General features: G+C 41.5%; 1 pseudogene; it reads right to left on the reverse strand.

The window, feature by feature from the left end:
• Positions 1-970: 970 nt before the first annotated feature.
• Positions 971-1,972, reverse strand: LOC144752633 (olfactory receptor 6M1-like; annotated as a pseudogene).
• Between the last annotated feature and the right edge of the window lie 5,145 nt (positions 1,973-7,117).

Here is a 7,117-nt window from a genome sequence, read left to right on the forward strand (position 1 = left end):
TTCTCCAAATCCAGTCCACACACTTGCAGCGTTTGTCCTTGTGCTTTGTTGATGGTCATGGCAAAAGCGAGTCGCACCGTAAACTGTAAACGTTCAGTATTGGAAAGATTATGAGGGCCCTGGAGGGCCGATATTTAACACATTTTTCTTTTTTTTGTTTTTGGCAGAAACCTTCGCGGGAGTGTACTCAACAACTTTTAACAATTTTTTTTGTTTTTAATTTATTATTATTATTTTTTTTTTTGCCAGAAACCTTCGAGGGAGTGTACTCAACAACTTCCCAAAGTTTTATGCTGATCGGATGAATGGTGTAGTAATACATAAAGGACAAACAGACATACTTTCGTTTTTATACATATAGATATTAATATAAATACATTTCCACCAGCGTATGATGCAAAAAGGAGATGTGCTGCTTCAGTGCTTTGATGGCACCTCAAACATTTCAGATAATCGTGGAGCATGGACAGTGATGGTTGCCTTTTTTGCTTGCTCTCAGACTTAACCCAAATTGGTTTGTGATCTTTGATAATTTGGTTATGTATGCTGAGCTGAAACGTCAACTGTATCCAGGTGGCATATAAGTATTTGTTTTCTGGTCCACAATTACAGTGGAGACGTTGGCCTTTGCTCAAAACCTTTATCAACCATTTGCTTATTTGTGGACAATGATATTATTTACTGCGTTTCTGCAAAATGTAGGTTCTTGAACAATTTGCACTAGCTCTGCGCCATTCAATTTACATTAATCCCTTCATGTATAGTAGCATAGCCAAGTTTATGTTTAAATAGAAAATGAAAATCTTTCTTGTCATCTATGTCTCCATAAAACAAAATGTAGTTAAGTTGTCTCACATGCTGATGTATTGAATAATTGATACGGGTAAAAAATATTCGAATAACCGAAGAGTAGCCATTGTTCCTATTTAACATCAACCATGTAAGGATTGAAATGTTGCATGAAAATTATCTAACATTTAGGGCACATACAATGTTTAGTATTGGTTATCTTTTTAAAGGAGGAAAATTGAGTGAAGAAATTCTTACTTTTTTCAAGAATATTCTCCTGTAGAGCTTGTTTAACATTTTTGTTTCTTAAACTGAATATGAAGGGATTAAGTGCAGGTATCACAAAAATGGTAAGGACGCTTACAATCTTGTTATACTCTACTGAAGATCATCGGATTGGTCTGACATACATGAAGATCACGCTGCCATAGCCCAGACTGACTGTGGTGAGATGGGCAGCACAGGTAGAGAAAGCCTTCCGGGGCCCACCAGCTGAGGGCATCCGGAGGATTGTTATAATGATGTACGCATACGAAACTATTGTCATGATTAATGAACCCAAAACGACCAGGGTGAATGTAATGAAATCAACTAATTTAAGAAGCTTTGCGTCTACACATGAAAGTTTGATCAGTGCCACTGCATCACAAAAGAAATGGTTTATTTTGTTGGATCCACAGAATACCAGCCAGAATTTTAAAACAGTAGGCAGAAGTGTGGACAGAAAAGCTCCAGCCCAACTAAAAAATAGCAGAGAGATACAGGTCCTCCAACTCATGATGGTCAAATAACGCAGCGGAATACAGATTGCCACATACCGGTCTAAAGACATGGCCGCCAGTAAAAGGAATTCAACAGTCCCCAATAAAAAGTAAAAGTAGCACTGAGTGAGGCACCCAGCAAATGAGATAGTCTCATCCTGAAGCACAAGGTTAGCTATGACTTTTGGGACCACCACAGTTGTCATCATAATCTCCAAGAACGAAAAGTTTGCAAGGAAAAAATACATTGGATTATGAAGGCGATAATCCACGATGATCAAGGCTATTATGAGAAGATTTCCCATCCATATCAGAAGATATATCAGCAAAAATAGCAGAAGCAATACCATCTCCACTTTGCGGAGTGTGGGAAGTCCCACCAGAAGGAAATGTGTCACTGTAGTCTGATTGTACCTTTCCATGCTTAACTTCACACTCATCTGCAAAGAAAGGAAATGATGGGCAATAATTAGTGTGCTATAGGAATGCTAAATATAATGAAGAACAGATTAACCAGAACCCACTCTTTACACTTCAACAGAAGCAAAATAATGTATAGTTAGTTAATTCCAGAAATGGAATACCCGCAAACAGGCTCAGAGGAGCTCTGTGAAGTCCCAAAAAGCGGAGGCATGCAACATGGAATAAGCCTGCAGTCTGCCGGTGTATACCCATTATTTTTGCACACACTGGCCTGCAGCAGAGGTCATGTTGTTTTCATCAGATTGCAGGGTAGAATTCTGGTACAAATGCTAAAAAAGGTCAGCATATTTGCAGCAGACGTGACACAGTTTTGGAGGTTTCCTTTGTCAACTGCAGAGTAAAAAGTGTAACATGCAGGTCACAGGTTTTTATTCAGGTAGTAAAGTTTTGAAAACTAGAAGGTGAAGAAACATTGAAGCAAAATAGTTTTTTCAATGAGGATGTCTTGCTCAGAGTGATGTCAAAGACCACCAACAGAGCGGTGAAGGGTGCCTTTGCAAGCATTAAAGGCTGTCAAAGCAGTTAGACGGGTGGAAGAGCATCAGATCAGACAATGAAAGTGTACCCAAGATAGTAAAATTCCTTGCTCAAGCACAGCTTTGGGCAGCATAGAAATAAGTGTATTCCACCAGGTTGATTTTTAGTGTACAATAAAGACTCACTGCTGACAGTGTGTGCAGTAGAACTGAGTTTGGAATAGGATTACATTTCTTTGGAGACTGTAGATGAAAGTTAAACACTTTTGAAATTCTTTCTGTAAAAGGCATCATGGATAGTGAAGTATCAAGAGGCAACCAAGTGAGTGGGATTACAGAGGGAGGGAGAGTGTTGTAAACAGGAATCACGCTTCAGGGAGACACATCTGGTAAATATTAAGTATTTATTTGTAGAGCAAGTAAACAACGTGGACCTCTCCAGCTGACCAGATCTTAACTGTCAAGACTGGACTATCGCTAGGCAGAGGCAGAACACTAGAATGTGCAAAGGTTCTACATACTACTTAAAGGGATAGCATAAGTGAGATGCACTAATAAGTATTTTACAATGCACCTCCTTCCCTTAGGGTGATAAACATTTTGGTATAACATTTAACATATATAATCATTCAAATATACTCAAAGTCTACGAGAACGTGAACATCTTGTATTACGTGAAGTTGAATAGTCCTGTAATACATCACTTTGATAATATATGATATTATCAACATTTGTCTGTGTACCAACCTGATCAAAAGCAACACCGCCACCTTCCTCCCTACGATTCACCGCAGTTGAACTTGAAGGTACACACATTTCTTCTGGAGTACAAATCATGTAACCACTATTATACATTGAATCATGAATATTTTGACTGGATACTGAATCATGAATACTTTGACTTGTGGTTTCAGAAGATGTTGATATCTGATACAGAGCCACTCTGCGAATATTCCACTTCTCATCATTGTCCAGAACCACATAGTGTGGAAAAACTTTTTTAACATAACAAGGACCTCTGAATTTGGAGAGACCTTTAGTTATCCTTCGTGGTTTAACTTTTACCAAATCACCTACCGATATCGTACTCATGCAGGTACTACGGGATGAAGAAGATATCTTTTCAACTAGACTATTCTTAAGCCAAGAGTATGAATGAATGAATTTTTATTGTTGGTTACTAAAAACCATTACATAAAACCAAAGATACAAAAGGCACAACATTACAAAATTTAAAAACAAGAGAGTTTCAAACAGATCAAGTTATCTAATTGCCCCGAGAGTACTGAGAAGCCAAGGAAAAGGTTCATGGGCCGGCAAAGGGCTCTATGATCCGACCGGTGGAAGCCTTCCGCATTGTCCGTGCCTGAAAGATAAACTTCCCAAAGGCGGCCATGTGCTTTACCGTGGACAGGGTATAGAGATGAAAGATCCCATCCTTTACAGAGCGTAACCCTGAATTTCTTAATAATGGCCTAAGGTAAAGACTGCGGGGCCAACGCAGGGCCGGGCAACAGAAGAGAAGATGGGCCAATGACTCCCGTTTATAACTGCACAGCCTGCATTCCTGTGCTCCTGGGCTTTCCTTGCCGCACTGGTATAGTTCTTTGAGGGGCAACGGGTGTAATCTGTAAGCCAAGATGTTATGAAGGGCTGCACTCCCCACTGCCTGCGTGAGATGCTGTTTAGGAGTGTGATGGGTGTGCGGGAAACACAGGGTCTCATACAAGTCTTTTCTTCTCCTGAGGGACTCCAAATCCAGTTCCCGTGATCGAACACGCACTTGTTTTTTAATCACGTTTTTGATGGCAGAGTATGTAACATATTCTGGGTTCCAGGAGTCCATGGCAAGGTTGAGATGAACCTTAGCCGCTTCGAGAGTGGACGACCAGGGGTTCCCTGGCTCTCTGAAGATAAATTTCAAGACTGCCTTCAGTGTGTTCTCTTGAGCCGCCGTTGTTAAAAAATAATAGTTACTTAAGGCGGCCAACTCTTCCAGGTTTTGCTGGTTGAGTGAAAACTCCAGGTGGACGAGAGTGTTTCTGGTGCAGCTTGGGAGGTGGAAAAGTCTCTTGTATGCCCTGCAATGAATTTTTTCTAATTCATTGCTCAATTTGCCCGGGAATGCCTGGAGGGCATAGTTAAGTGCCGGCATAAGCTTAGCTTTAATTACTCTGTTGATGGCCGTAGTAGACGGGCTGTATAAGGAGGCTTGCAGCTTACAAATGGCATAGGTGATGGATTTACCTTTGGCCTGGATTGACTTGAGTTGGGCACTTGAGAGCCCCGATTCCTGAAAACAGATGCCCAAATAGATGTACCGCTGTGTACTTTCCAGCAAAAGGTTGCCTAGCCTCCATTTCAAAGATTTTTTCCTTGGGTAGTGCCCAAATATAATTACCTTTGATTTAGTTCGATTAGCTACAAGCCTATTTTTGTCATTATATGCGGCAAGTGCCGTCAGCACCTTTTGCAGCCCCATTCTCGTGTGATCCAAGAGGACCAAATTGTCAGCATATTGAATAAAATGTATTTTGCGCCCGCCAATTTTTGGGGTAGCCAGGGCAGTCCCGGTCAAAGCCCTCTCCATGTCTGCAGTGTATAAGTTGAATAATAATGGGGCTAGCACACAACCTTGTTTTAGGCCTCTATCTGTGTTGATCTTAGCAGAAGCATGGTCCCTTGAGAGTTTGATGCGCACCCAAGTTTTTTGATACAGGGACTGTATCGCTCTTAGCAGCCCCGGATTGATGTTCCATTGGACCAGCTTGTGCCACAGAATTGCGCGGTCGACCCCATCAAACGCCGCCGAGTAGTCAATAAAGCAGGCGAAGAGGGGAAGACTTTTGCTTGTCCGAGCGCGGTGCGCCAGGAAAGAAAGAGCGATGATATTATCAACTGTGGCTGACCCAGGTCTGAATCCGGTTTGACAGAATGGAAGGATACCTGCTGCACTTGACCAGTCTGCGAGGTCCCTCAAGATGGCGCTAGCATAGGCTTTTCCCTCAATATCCAACAAGGCAATCATGCGGTAATTGGCGGGTTCCGATTTTGGGCCTTTTTTATGAATAGGCTGTAAAAGCGAGCCTCTCCATGAGTCTGGGACATCCCCCTGGAGCCAGCATTCGGAGTACAGGTGGGTCAAATTTTTTTGCCCAAAAGTCATTGTTTGCCTTGAATAGGTGCCCGGGAAGCCCATTGGGGCCTGGTGCGGCATTTTGTCTGATGTTTTTTAAGATTTTGGAGACCAACATTTTTCCCGGTGGGGCCATCGTCTCGATGGAAGGGTCAATGTAGTCTCCAGCAATAGATGTAACATTTTGCGTATTTGCAGGACCATCATTAGTATATAGTGCTTTTACATGGGCGACCCAAGTAGAGGCTTCCATGGCATTTTCCCTATGATTTGGGCCTCGTCCCATGTTGCATATATAATTCCAAAATTCCTGTGATTTTCCCGGGCTCAGCAAGTCAAAAATAATTAACCATTGCGCTTCACAATGAGCACGTTTTGCACCCCAAACCTTTTTTGCATTACTTTTTTTTGCTTCTTGTATATGATTCTTGTTATGTATTGTCCCACATTTGTGGAACAGTTTACGTGTCTTGTTTAGTTTTTTGGCACTTAATTTGATTTCTATATTATGGCCATAAGTGGGGAGGGGACGCCTGTGCGGCGCACTGTTCTGATTCCCGCGAAGGATCACCGCCAGGGTCTCAGATGTGGCATTCCAGCTTTCTATTGCGCCCTTTTTTTGTTCACTTGATGGCCAACCTGCCCACTGATTAGTACAGCTGTTAAATCTGGTTATTGCGGTTTGTTCCCATTTGATCCTTCTGGGCAACTGTATTAGTTCTTCTCCATCGGCCGCTCCGATGTATTCAAGCTTGTGACGTTGGTCCACTATAAGGTTCAAGGTGACAGTTAAAGCAGCATGATCGCTGTCACTGCGCGGGTGAACTGAAAAGTTTGACATTATAAGTTGGAGTTTGCCGCTTAAAATTATATAATCGACCATGGATTGATTATTGAATGTGTGGCCGACCGTCTAGCTAGCACGTCTACCTCGTATGAGTTCAAAAGGACATTTTCAATTTTTTTCATGAGCAGTAGTAAGAGAAGCCCACACCATCTCTTGTACTATATCATTTGAAAAAGAGTTTGAAGAACATGTCATTTGTATTATGCCTTTTACAACTCTGTTGGCCCGCTCACAAATACCATTTCCTTGAGGAGTATAAAGAGTTGTTCGATGATGTGACACCCCACAGCTAGATAAAAACATCCACATTTTGTTGGATATAAGTTGCGTACCATTATCTGTAATGAGTACAGATGGGAAGCCCTCCCCTAAACATAATTTTCTAAGAAAGTATATAGTACAATCAGTGGTTATTTCTTTTACAAACTCAACAACAAGCCACTTTGAAAACACGTCAATTGCCACTATTGCAAAGCGATGAGAGAATGGTAATTCATCCATTGGACCTATAAAGTCCAGACAAACACTGTGCCAAGCTTGACCTGGAGATGAAATGTGGCCTTCATTAGACTTACCAGCAACTTTTAGTCTTTTTTCTCCTTCCTTACAACAAGAAAAATTTTCA

Source organism: Lissotriton helveticus, chromosome 5_1 (assembly GCF_964261635.1).
Source record: "Lissotriton helveticus chromosome 5_1, aLisHel1.1, whole genome shotgun sequence".
In the NCBI taxonomy this organism is placed as follows: Eukaryota; Metazoa; Chordata; class Amphibia; order Caudata; family Salamandridae; genus Lissotriton; species Lissotriton helveticus.